This window comes from Balaenoptera borealis (genome assembly GCF_965194805.1).
Source record: "Balaenoptera borealis genome assembly, chromosome: 18".
NCBI lineage: Eukaryota > Metazoa > Chordata > Mammalia > Artiodactyla > Balaenopteridae > Balaenoptera > Balaenoptera borealis.
In genome coordinates, this window is record NC_138877.1 from 31564204 (window position 1) to 31578200 (window position 13997).

The 13997-nt window shown below is 35.9% G+C and overlaps 1 pseudogene across 1 annotated transcript; it reads right to left on the reverse strand.

The window, feature by feature from the left end:
• Positions 1-1080: 1080 nt before the first annotated feature.
• On the reverse strand, positions 1081-13551 carry LOC309615819 (thioredoxin reductase-like selenoprotein T pseudogene; annotated as a pseudogene). Its single transcript has one exon. The product of its transcript is annotated as a thioredoxin reductase-like selenoprotein T pseudogene (transcript).
• Between the last annotated feature and the right edge of the window lie 446 nt (positions 13552-13997).

The following is a 13997-nucleotide window of genomic DNA, read 5'->3' on the forward strand; positions in this document are numbered from 1 at the left end:
AATCAGGATATTAAAAGAATACAAAATTAACTTTTGTTACTAATGGTTGATGAAAATGTATTTACATAGGTGAGAAAAGACTAAATAATATTAAGCTATTGTCAGTACTTGAAGGACTTAGACTAAGGACACTGTTTTATGTTGTTCTATTGGCTAAACCTAAGAACAAAAAGAAGACAATATGTGGGGACATTTATGAAATTCAGAACTGTTCAAAGGTAGAACAAGAGTTGCCAGTCAACGCTGGTGTTCTAAACTAGAAATGTTTTTGTTGAGTTTATTTAAATATGAAGTGAATAGATATAATACATTTTTGACCTTTTCTAATCCTGAGAGGCTATGACCTTCTCATGAATCAGTATTATTTTGGGAATGTTTTTCTTTGATATCTTAAGTTCTATACAATAATATCTTACCATACAATAGACTTACTGAAGGAAGTTAGTGTGAGAGGGATATGAAATCAAAGTTTCTAGTTTATTGCTTTATCTCATGTATTATAGACTTTCTGACAGAAATATTTGAAAGACTGAACTTGAATCATAAAATTGAAATATATGTTTTGCAAAAGTCAAAGCCAGGATTTTATGAACAATGAAGGTTTAAAGATTTTAGTAAACATAGTTGATTTTTTTTTCTCCTATAAAATGAACTGAGTTCAATATTAAATTCTTTTCTAAGCAATGCAATTTTTTATCTAGACCATTCTTAAATCTGTCAAGGAAACATTTCCTAAGGAATACCCCTACCCATGTCTTTCCATCATCATATGCATTATGGTTCTTACAGACTTTTGTCCCATTATTTTTGCTTATTACAGAAATATCTTTGATGTCCAAGATACATGATTCTTTCTATCTGCAGCTGCAAGCTACTAGTAATTGACATTTTAAGGCTATTATATAACACTAGCGCTTAAAATATACTGAATTTTAGTTCAAAATTTAAAATATATTAGCTTAGAAATAGAAACTTTTCAAGTACTTATTGTAAGATACATAAAAACAAATAATAGTGCTTTGTAGAAGGCTCATACTAGCTTGTACCAGCTAGTGAATCCTTGCATTCCTGGGATAAACCCCACTTGATCATATTGTATGATCCTCTGAATGTGCTGTTGGATTATGTTTGCTACTATTTTGTTGAGGGTTTTTGCATCTATGTTTATCAGTGATATTGGCCTATAGTTTTCTTTCTTTGGGACATCTGTGTCTAGTATTGTTATCAGAGTGATGGTGGCCTCGTAGAATGAGTTTGGGAGTGTTCCTCCCTCTGCTATATTTTGGAAGAGTTTGAGAAGGATAGGTGTTAGCTCTTCTCGAAATGTTTGATAGAATTCGCCTGTGAAGCCATGTGGTCCTGAGTTTTTGTTTGTTGGAAAATTTTTAATCACAGTCTCAATTTCAGTGGTTGTGATTGGTCTGTTTATATTTCTATTTCTTCCTGATTCACTCTCGGAAGGTTGTGCCTTTCTAAAAATTGGTTCATTTCTTCCAGGTTGTCCATTTTATTGGCATATGGTTACTTGTAGTAATCTCTCATGATCCTTTATTTCTGCAGTGTCAGTTGTTACTTCTCCTTTTTCGTTTCTATGTCTGTTGATTTGAGTTTTTTCCCTTTTTTTCTTAATGAGTCTTGCTAATGGTTTATCAATTTTGCTTATCTTCTCAAAGAACCAGCTTTTAGTTTTATTGATCTTTGCTATTGTTTCCTTCATTTCTTTCTCATTTATTTCTGATCTGATCTTTATGATTTCTTTCCTTCTGCTAACTTTGGCTTTTTTTGTTCTTCTTTATCTAATTGCTTTAGGTGTAAGGTTAGGTTGTTTATTTGAGATTTTTCCTGTTTCTTGAGGTAGGATTGTATTGCTATAAACTTCCCTCTTAGAACTGCTTTTGCTGCATCCCATAGGTTTTGAGTTCTTGTGTTTTCATTGTCATTTGTTTATAGGTATATTTTGATTTCCTCAGTGATCTCTTGGTTATTTAGTAGTGTATTGTTTAGCCTCCATGTATTTGTATTTTTTACAGATTTTTTCCTGTAATTAATATCTAGTCTCATAGCGTTTGGTCAGAAAAAATACTTGATACGATTTCAATTTTCTTAAATTTACCAAGGCTTGATTTGTGACCCAAGATATTATCTATCTTGGAGAATGTTCCATGAGCACTTGAGATGAAAATGTATTCTGTTGTTTTTGGACGGAATGTCCCATAAGTATCAATTAAGTTCATCTTCTTTAATGGATCATTTAAAGCTTGTGTTTCCTTATTTATTTTCATTTTGGATGATCTGTCCATTGGTGAAAATGAGGTGTTAAATTCCACTACTATGATTGTGTTATTGTCGATTTCCCCTTTTATTGCTGTTATCACTTGCCTTATGCATTGAGGTGCTCCTGTGTTGGATGCATAAATATTTACAATTGTTATATTTTCTTCTTGGATTGCTCCCTTGATCATTATGTAGTGTCCTTCTTTGTCTCTTGTAATACTCTTTTTTTAAATCCCATTTGTCTGATATGAGAATTGCTACTCCAGCTTTCTTTTGATTTCCATTTGCATGGAATATCTTTTTCCATCCCTTCACTTTCAGTCTGTATGTGTCCCTAGGTGTGAAGTGGATCTCTTGTAGACAGCATATATACGGGTCTTGTTTTTGTATCCATTCAGCCAGTCTATGTCTTTTGCTAGGAGCATTTAATTCATTTACATTTAAGGTAGTTATCGATATGTATGTTCCTATTACCATTTTCTTATTTGTTTTGTGTTTGTTATTTTAGGTCTTTTCCTTCTCTTGTGTTTCCTGCCTAGAGAAATTCCTTCAGCATTCTTGTAAAGCTGGTTTTGTGTTGCTGAATTCTCTTAGCTTTTGCTAAGTGAAATTATATTAAAAGTTTTAATTCCTCCATCAAATCTGAATGAGATCCTTGCTGGATAGAGTAATCTTGGTTATAGGTTTTTCCCTTTCATCACTTTACATATGTCCTGCCACTCTCTTCTGGGTTGCAGAGTTTCTGCTGCAAGATCATCTGTTAAACTTATGGGGATTCCCTTGTATATTATTTGTTGTTTTTCCCTTACTGCTTTTAATATTTTTTCTTTGTATTTAATTTTTGATAGTTCGATTAATATGTGTCTTGTTGTGTTTCTCCTTGGATTTATCCCGTATGGGACTCTCTGCACTTCCTGGACTTGATTGACTATTTCTTTTCCCATATTAGTGAAGTTTTCAACTGTAATCTCTTCAAATATTTTTACAGTCCCTTTCTTTTTCCCTTCTTCTTTTGGGACCCTTATAATTCGAATGTTGGTGCGTTTAATGTTGTCCCAGAAGTCTCTAAGACTGTCCTCAATTCTTTTCATTATTTTTTCTTTAATCTCCTCTGCAGTAGTTATTTCCACCTTTTTTATCTTCCAAGTCACCTATGCGTTCTTCTACCTCAGTTATTCTGCTATTGTTTCCTTCTAGAGAATTTATAATTTCATTTATTGTGTTGTTGATCATTGTTTGTTTGCATTTTAGTTCTTCTAGGTCCTTGTGAAATGTTTCTTGTATTTTCTCCATTCTATTTCCAAGATTTTGGATCAGCTTTACTATCATTACTCCGAATTCTTTTTCAGGTAGACCTCCAATTTCCTCTTCATTTGTTTGGTCTGGTGGGTTTTTGCCTTGCTCCTTCATCGGCTGTGTGTTTCTCTGTTCTCATTTTGCTTAACTTACTGTGTTTGGGTCTCCTTTTCACAGGTTGCAGGTTCGTAGTTCCTGTTGTTTTGGTGTCTGCCCCCAGTGAATAAGGTTGATTCAGTGGCTTGTGTAGGCTTCCTGGTGGAGGGGACTGGTGCCTGTTTTCTGGTTGATGAGGCTGGATCTTGTCTTTCTGGGGGGCAGGACCGCATCTGGTGGTGTGTTCTGAGGTGTCTGTGACTTTATTATGATGTTAGGCAGACTCTCTGCTAATGAGTGGGGTTGTGTTCCTGTTTTGCTAGTTGTTTGGCATAGGGTGTCCAGCACTGTAGCTTGCAGATTGTTGAGTGGAACTGGGTTTTAGCGTTGAGATGGAGATCTCTGTGAGATCTTTCACTGTTTGATATTACATGTGGTCAGGAGGACTCTGGTGGACCAATATCCTGAACACAGCTCTCCCCCCTCAAGGCCCAGGGCTGACACCCAGCTGGAGCAAGAAAACCCTGTCCACCACATGGCTCAGAAGAAAAGTGAGAAAAAAAGAAAGAAAGAAAGAAAAAGTAAAATAAAATAAAGTTATTAAAATAAAAAATTATTAAAAATAAAAAAAATTAAAAAGTAATGAGAAAAAGAAAGAAGGAAAGAAGAGAGCAACGAAACCAAAAAACAAATTCACCAATGATAACAAGCACTAAAAACTATACTAAAAAAAAAAGAAAAACCGACAGACAGAACCCTAGGACAAATGGTAAAAGCAAAGCTATACAGACACATCACACAAAGAAGCATACACATACACACTCACAAAAAGAGAAAAGGAAAAAAATAAATATATCTATATATAAAAAAATAAAAAGGAAGAGAGAAATCAAATTAATAAACAAATCTACCAATGATAATAAACTCTATATACTAAACTAAGGTAAACATAAGACCAGAAACAAGTTAGATGTAGAAAGCAAACCCCAAGTCTACAATTGCTCCCAAAGTCCACTGCTCAATTTTGGGATGATTCTTTGTCTATTCATGTATTCCAGAGATGTTAGGGACCTCAAGTTGATTGTCGAGATTTAATCCACTCCTCCTCAGGCTGCTGGGAGACATTTCCCTTTCTTTTCTTTGCTCACACAGCTCCTGGGGTTCAGCTTAGGATTTGGCTCTGCCTCTGCGTTTATGTCGCCTGAGGGCGTCTGTTCTTCTCTCAGACAGGACAGGGTTAAAGTAGCAGCTGATTGGGAGCTCTGGCTCACTCAGGCTGGGGGGAGGGAGGGGTATGGAATGCTGGGAGAGCCTGAAGCAGCAGAAGGCAGCGTGAAGTTGCAAGAGCCTGAGGCGTTCTGTGTGTTCTCCAGGGGAAGTTGTCCCTGGATTACGGCACCCTGGCAATGGTGGGCTGCACAGGCTGCCAAGAGGGGAGGTTTGTATAGTGACCTGTGCTTGCATACAGGCTTCTTGGTGGCTGCAACAGCAGCTTTAGCATTTCATGCTCATCTCTGGTGTCTTCTCTAATAGCTGTGGCTCTCGCCCATCTCTGGGGCTCGTTTAGGCAGTGTTCTGAATCTCCTCTCCTCACGCACGCTGAAATAATGGTTCCTTGCCTCTTAGGCAGTTCCAGATTTCTTCCTGGACTCCCTTCCAGCTAGCTGTGGTGCACTAGCCTCCTTCAGGCTGTGTTCATGCAGCCAACCCCAGTCCTCTCCTACGAAGACAGAGCCTCAGCTCCCAGGCCCCACCCAGCCTGGAGGGTGAGCAGACAAGCCTTTCAGGCTGGTGAGTGCTGGTCAGCACTGATCCTCTGTGCAGGAGTCTCTCTGCTTTGCCCTCTGCACCCCTGTTTTTGTGCTGTCCTCCGTGGCTCTGAAGCTTCCCCCCCACCACCCCCCGTCTCCTCCAGTGAAGGGCTTTCCTAGTGTGTGGAAACCTTTCCTCCTTCACAGCTCCCTCCCAGAGGTGCATGTCCCATCCCTATTCTTTTGTCTCTGTTTTTTTCTTTTTTATTTTGCCCTACCCAGCTACATGGGGAGTTTCTTGCCTTTTGGGAAGTCTGAGGTCTTCTGCCAGCGTTCAGTAGGTGTTCTGTAGGAGTTGTTCCACATGTAGATGTATTTCTGATGTATTTGTGGGGAGGAAGGTGATCTCCCCATCTTAGTCCTCTGCCATCTTGAAGGTCTCTAATATGATTAGTTCTCACTAGCCCTCATAATCTTTGAAAATACATATCACATATAAAATATAAATGTATAAATTAGTTACTACATATATAAAATAAAATTAAACATAGTATATTTGGAATAAGTTAATGAGAGATCATTATTTAATGCTAGGATAAGGAGAATTTTTACTTTACTTTTTTTGGTGTATATTTTCTTTGGAAAGAGAAAAGAGTCAAAGATGAAAAACTCATATTTTCATCTCTCCATCTCTCTTGAGACAGAGTCAAAAGGAAGCAAAAGAAACAGAACATTTATCGTTTACAAAAGAAGAGTTTAAAAGCCTTATTTTATTATCTGGAAAATTGAAAAGATACCAGGGTGTAAGTGAAAGCAAAGAATATCAAGAACAATCGTAGTATGAAGGATTTCATGATCTGTTATCCTTTGGCTCTTTTTCCTCTTATTTTTGTTTTATGTGTCTGTGTGGGACAGTGGCGGGGGAGTTGTTTGCTTGTATTTTCATCCTGGGGCCTGTTGGGTAGAATTAGATCTGTATAACATGAAGTGTACAAATACAATGATACATATATAAGTATTTTCTCCTTGCTTGTCACATGCTGAATAAAGGCTGTTCCTTGGAGACTTTCTCTATCTAGTTTCCATAGCCTAGTGTCAAAACTATAATTCTTAAACATAATGCTGAATTTGAAATCTGTAACTCTACTGAATCTTGCTTTGTTCTCTTAGATGCTTAGGACCTATGCCATACTTCCAAGGAGATGTATGGCTTAAAGCTTACCATTGTCTCATACTCATTAAAGTATGACATGTATGTTTAAAATATACTTCAAGTTTTCTTTTTCTTTTGTCTTTTTTTTTCAGGTCTGGGATATTAAATCATCTTCGATAAGAAGTGACCCAAATTTTCTTCATCCTTAAAATAAAATAAGAAAGAAATAATATTTTTTTTAAATATTGAAAGACAAGATGTTATTGAGCATTTTGTTTTTACTACAGGCATACCTTATTTTATTGTACTCTTCTTTAGTGCACTATGCAGACATTGTGTTTTTTACAAATTGAAGGTTTGTGGCAACCCTGTGATGAGCAAGTCTGTCGATGCCATTTTTCCAATAACACTTGCTTACTTTGTGTCTCTGTGTCACATTTTGGTAATTCTCACAATTTCAAACATTTTCATTATTATTATATTTGTTACGGTGATCTGTGCTCAGTGATCTTTGATGTTACTATTGCAAAGCAGTTATGACTCGTCTAAGGCTCAGATAATGGTTAGCATATTTTAATCAATAAAGTATTTTTAATTAAGGTAGCTACATTGCTTTTTTAGATATAATACTATTGCACACAACAGATGACAGTGTAGTGTAAACATAACTTTCGTATGCACTGGAAAACAAAACATCTGTATGAATCGCTTTATTGTGATACTCACTTTATTTGGGTGGTCTGGAATTGAACCCACAATATATCTGACGCATGCTTGTATTAACATGAAAATGTATTAAAAGTATTTCAGAAAAAATACTTGAACTCAAAACATTTAAAGAGCTCTTTTAATTAAAAAAAAAAATTTAAAAGAGTATTAGTTTCACAGCAAAACTGAGGGGAATGTACAGAGATTTTCCATATACTCCCTGTTCCCCTACATGTTTAGCCTCCCCACAACCGACATGCTGCCCCCCACCAACAGCTTGGTACATTTGTTACAGTTGGACATTGTTGGTTGATGGTTACATTAACACATCTTAATCACCCGAAGTCTGTGGTTTAAATTACAGTTCACTGTTGCTATTGTACATCCTATGGGTTTTGACAAATGTATAATGACATGTATCTATAATTGTGGTGTCATATGGAGTATTTTCACCCTAAAAATCATCTGTGCATCTATTTATCCTTCCCCTCCCCAAACCCTGGCAGCCACTGACATTTTTACTGTCTCCATAGTTTTGCTTTTTCCAGAATGCCATATAGTTTGAATCTTTTAGCATGTAGTCTTTGCAGATTGCCTTCTTTCACTTGGTATTATGCATTTAAGTTTCTTCCAAGTTTCCTTCCTTTTTATGACTTGATAGCTCATTGCTCTTTAGTTCTAGATAATATTAAATTGTCTGGATGTCTCAGAATTTATTTGTCCATTCACCTATTGAAGGACATCTTGGTTGTTTCCAAGTTTTGGCAATTATGAATAAAGTTCCCATAAACATCCGTCTGCAGGATTTGTGTGGGATACAGTTAAATTCTACATATCACATAATCAGCCAAGTAGCTTGGTTTCATTATAGCAAACAACCAATTTGAATGACTTAAAATGTCTACATATTAAAACCTTTATAATTTTTTATTAGTGTCTGTTCAAAGAAAATAATTGGCAAACAATGTTGGTCACTTACCTAGAGTGCCTGTATAAACTCACTAGATTTAACACATAATTATAGACATTTCATTTATTTTACTAACAAAGAGAAACTTGACGAGAACTGTGTTGTTGGATTCTCAATGTTTTTTACAATCATGTGGATTCAGTATTAACATTTCTGTGGTTTGTTTATTTCCAAGTTTCTAGACCCATTGTTTATTAGAAGTCTCCATATTTAACAATAAAATAGTGAAAGATGATAAATAGTCTACCACATCTGCACTTTTGAACAACCAGTGACATAAATTATTTCAGTTAGTAGCTCATAATTCAGAGAAGGTTGGAGTCCATGAGTATATACATTTTCTTATAATATGACTGTTTCTTAATATATGTCAAATATAATAAGAAACGACATTTTTCATTTAACACTTATTATTCCAAAAAGTCCATGAGAGGGTCACTAACACATTTATTAGTATCTTCATTATTCCTAATTATAAAAGAATACATGTGCATCTGGGAAAATGTACAAAAATATGAAAATTTATAAAAGGTTTATTTTATTTATTAAAAATCCAACAGATAAAATGTTGTTATGTTTCACTGTTCCATTCTCTTGATTCCCATCATCACCATTTTTTACTTATTTCTATATTCTGAACACTTCTGAATAAGACACATTTTGATCTGTGTAAAGTATGAATCTCACTTTTATTTCAGTTGAATTTTTTAAGTTAATCTCACTTTAAAATTTTCATTTTGACTAAATGTATTAAAATTTTGTCTAAAGGTAAACCTACTCCTGCCTAAAAATAGACTAAAGAGATTTATTTGTCCCTGGGGGCTGAAACACAGGGAAGATCCAGTTACCAAGTCATGCAGTCCAGAAGGTGGTTATTTTTTCTTAGGGTTCCTGTTATAAGGATAAGCTTCTGACAATATCACACGGTATACAATGTCTTAATCTAGTCTAACACTGACATTTCCAAATTCATGTTTCACAGTTTCCAATAAGAACTTTGCAATTCAGTCTTATTACACTTCTAGAGAATGATGTTTGTTCCAACACTGTACCCTACAATATTATTTCCCACCTTTTTCTTCAGTGAATTCAAGAGAAATGTTGTCTTATATTGTCCATAGTTGGTACAGTGAGTTACCTGATACAAAGGAAAAGGATGAACTGTCATAGAAAATTCACATCATAAATATCTGAAATGATGGACCCAGAGATTATCCTACTAAGTGAAGTAAGTCAGACAGAGAAAGACAAATATCATATGATATCGTGGAATCTAAAAAAAAAACAACAACAAAAAAACAAACTTATTTACAAAACAGAAACAGACTCACAGATTTAGAAAATGAACTTATGGTTACCAGCGGGGAAAGGTGTGGTGGAGGGGAGGATAGACTGGGAGTTTGGGATTGGCATGTACACGCTGCTGTATTTAAATCAGATAACCAACAAGGATCTACTGTAAAAAGAAAAATTGTGACATCCCACTTAGCAGACATTGGTAAGGGCCACCCACTCTGGGAAAGAGGAATGATTTATGAGCAGGCTCAATTCTGCACCCTGAGAGGGATGGTTCTCAGTTCATTGTTCTAGAAGCGTTTTCCTTTCTTATCATCCTCCATTTCCATAACTGAATTGAGTATTGTGGACCATATCCTTCTTGAGAACTGAACGTCCTTCTGCCTATAGAAGACTGAGGACCTGATAATTGTTTTATCCCCCTCAAAAGTCACAAACTTTTAGTTTAGGCTAGTGCTTCTTTGAAAGAATGACTCTAAAACATGTAGTTGGCTTCTATCTACTTAATTCCAGTCAGCATCATGTGTCTACATGCTGTTCTTTTATGAACATACTTCTTAAATTTGCCATTATTTTCTCACATTCTCTTCTCCACCCTTACCTGAACTCTCTCTCTCACAAACTCAAAATAATTGCAATTACTTTGTTTTATTAAGCTTTCATGGAAGAGGCATAGCTTTTCTCTCTTTTGTCCAAATGAAAAGATTTACTAGGCGCCACCTTAGCTATTCACAATCTTTTAATAATGAGTAAAAGGGCAAGCACTGTTTGGACCCTGTGTCTAAGCTGACTTTTATAAATGTTTCAATTTTAATATTTTACTGTTTGACATTAGATACACTTGTATTTTCCAAATCCAAGGTCCTAAATTTTTCACTTTTTTTTTTCTTTTCCACCTGGAAATGTTCAGTTCTTTTTGAAATAATCTCTTTCTTTTAAGATCTGGTAAAATCCACCCAATGATGTTTAGCACCCATTACTAACATTTTGTTTTCCAACTTCTGCTCTTAAATCAACATTATTTGCCTTCCAAATTATGATGGAAGACTTGTTAATAATAATTTCACCATTGCATAAACTAGATCACTTTCCTTCAAGGTTTAATATCATTTTCCTTGTCACCCACAGCAGGGACACTAAGCCAATGACATAAAAATGTTTGTGTTGACAGTACTCCGCGTCTGGGTATCAGTTTCTATATCAGCCATATCAGTGCTGATTATGCTATGCAATTTTTTAAAAATTCAGAAACTTTCAGTTTATTTTGAATAACCCCTTGAAATATGAGATTACAGTGCCTCAATTAACTTTTTCCTTGAAGTTGCAAAATAGAATGTACAAATTCCATATTAAAAAAAAAAAAACTCAAAGAATTTCAAGGATTTAAAACAAAAATGATTCAAGATTAACAAAACTTTGTGTAAGTCAAGAGGTTTCTTACTTTTCTCTCTAAATAAAATTGAAGGAGGAACAAATTAAGTTTCCAGTGATAAATCATTATAAATGATGTTTAGTAATAGGTCATTGTATACTTTTGGGAATAAATTAAAAAGTACTTTATGAAGTGAAAGTTTGAGCCAAACCTTCCTTCTAGATGAGTACATGGCTTCAGAGGGAAAATCAAATCCAATCTAGCTCCACAGTGATCTGTAAGGTGCTGTACATAGCTGATGCAATTGCTTTGAGTTCCCTCTGAAAGCTACCTGCCTGTGCTCCAAGTTGTGTGCCCATTGTAGATGCCTTGAAATATTATCAATCAGTAACTTTATTTTTTCTTGGAAGAAGATCCACAAGTTGAACTTTGAATATATGGAAAATTTGCTTTATTGAGAACCAGGAATTCCCTTTATGTCCTTCATTGTTTACCTTTTACATTCTAAAATAGATTAATATCACTAATATTTTAAGGCTTTTTAAATGTACTGTGGTAAAAATAAATAAATAAATAAATTAAAAAAAATAAAAGTACTGTGGTTTGTAGACACAGATGAGAATTTTTATATACCTCCTCAGTCTTCTTCCCATTTTATTTGCACTTCTACACTGAGCTTGAATAAAGATAAATGATACCTGATGGTCAATAGTGTCTTTACATGTGGCATTGTAAATCTACCTCCTTGATGAGCTAATCTGGTAGCCAAAAAAGGTGCCTTGGGAAAAGTTACCTGAAATTAGCATTGTACAATGACTAGATTGGTTATTATTTGTATATAATGCATGCTAGGTAATTACAAATATTCAAATACCATTTATGAGACATGTTTGCAAATCACTTAATGAAGACACCTTACCTTTTCATAGTCATTTAACTTCTTTTTTTTTTTTTAAACTTACATCTGCTTAGTTTTTTATTAAGTATAAAGGCCCAGTTAATCAACTCATTAAATTGGTTAAGGCAGGACACTTGAACTACATTAACAGGATTTAAAAAGTGGTTGGTCTTTTCGTAGTTCTCTGATAATCACACACGCACACACACACATACACAAATTGGTAGAGTACTCTGGATATAGGATTTCCCCGCATAATCTTATATAATGTGCTGTTCACAATCTGCAATATTTTGAAAACTATGTAAATTGGACATGACCAAATTAGAGATGTCTGATAAACTCTTATAAAGTATTTGGGAACTTCAGCTCTAGTCCCAAAAAGGATCAATTTTAAACTATAAAAAAGGAAAATTCATATAAAATCACAACAGACTTAACAGACATCTTTGAAAAAAAAATCAAATTGCAACTCAATTTTCTACTTTTTCAAATATGACCGAGAAAAAAAGTACAAGTAGTAATGTCTGCATTTAAAAAAAAAAAAAACAACTATTAACCAAGTGGACTTGGGGAAGAAAGAAAAACTGTACAGTATTATTGCACTCCACAAATGTGCAGAATTCCAAAATGTGCAAGTACTGAAAAACTGTCTTACATTGAGCTTTTCCAAGAGGTACAACGAGCCTGCCAAGAAAGCATCTGGCCTGTACTAACAGATTGCTGTCTTCGGTACAGGCCTTCATAATGTCAGTCACGTTGCTCTTGCAAAAATCCCTTAATGTAAAAGAGCTTTCAGTGCTGATAGGTGGGGCTATGATCGATGGTGTGGGATTGAATCCATATGCACATTGAGCTTCATTTCATTGTCAAGAATTTGAACAAGCTGTTGCATGGATGGAAGGTGACCAGATTCAAGCTTAGACCACACAGGTACATCATTCAAAGTTATCTCAGATGCACCTGTTGACATACATTGGTTCTCAATCATGTTGCTCACGAAAAAGACCATCATACATGCATAGACCTTTTCTTGGCCCTACTGCCAGATGCTAGGAGCTTGCATGCCAAAGAAAGCAAAAGGATCCTTGCCAACAATTATTAAGCCTATTAATACTAGCTTGAAGACTGACAGGAAAGATGCTATGTGTCTATATATTGGTTGAGGGAGGAAATTCTCTCCTTCAATGCGGATGTCTGGGCACCGCTGGCTACTAACCTGCACGTACTCCTCAAACACCCGCCTATAACCTCAGGAAACACAAATCTGGAACTTGAGCAGCGGCCCCGTGGCGTACTGCATCTTTAATCTCTCGCCAGGCACGCCGCCCAGGTTGGCGGAGGCATCGCGCCGAACCACCGCAGACGCTGCCACTAGGAGAAGTAGCAGAAACCTCATGTTAAACGAGCCAACCACTTCGGCCGCCCTCAGACTGAGACTGCAGCCAGCCCAAGGCAGAGCCGGAGCCGCGAGCCATTTTAACTTTTCGTTGCTGTTTATCATCAGTAGCTTTCTTTACACTCATAATAGTTTCATAAGATATAAGCGACAATTCGTTATATTACTGATCTGAGTGGTGGCAAAGCTGAAACACAGTGAAGGTCCATAGATGATTCAAGGCCACACAGCTGCTTGGAAGAAAATGTTGTCCTCTTATTTGTTCTTCATAATAGATTAAGTTTTTCTTTGGATATACAATTGCTCATAAGTTAAAATACAGTTGTAAAAATGAAATATATGTAAAACATATATATATATATATATATATAATATACCACGGAAAAATCTTAATGTTGAAACTACTGCCCTTTATTTTATTTTATTTTATTTTTTAATATTTATTTATTTATTTATGACTGTGTTGGGTCTTCATTTCTGCGCGAGGGCTTTCTCCAGTTGTGGCAAGTGGGGACCACTCTTCATCGCAGTGCGCGGGCCTCTCACTATCGTGGCCTCTCTTGTTGCGGAGTACAGGCTCCAGATGCGCAGGCTCAGCAATTGTGGCTCACGGGCCCAGCTGCTCCGCGGCATGTGGGATCTTCCCAGACCAGGGCTCGAACCCGTGTCCCCTGCATTGGCAGGCAGATTCTCAACCACTGCGCCACCAGGGAAGCCCACTGCCCTTTATTTTAAATTGAGATCTCCATGAAGGCAAATATTTTCAGGGAAACTGTCTTCCACA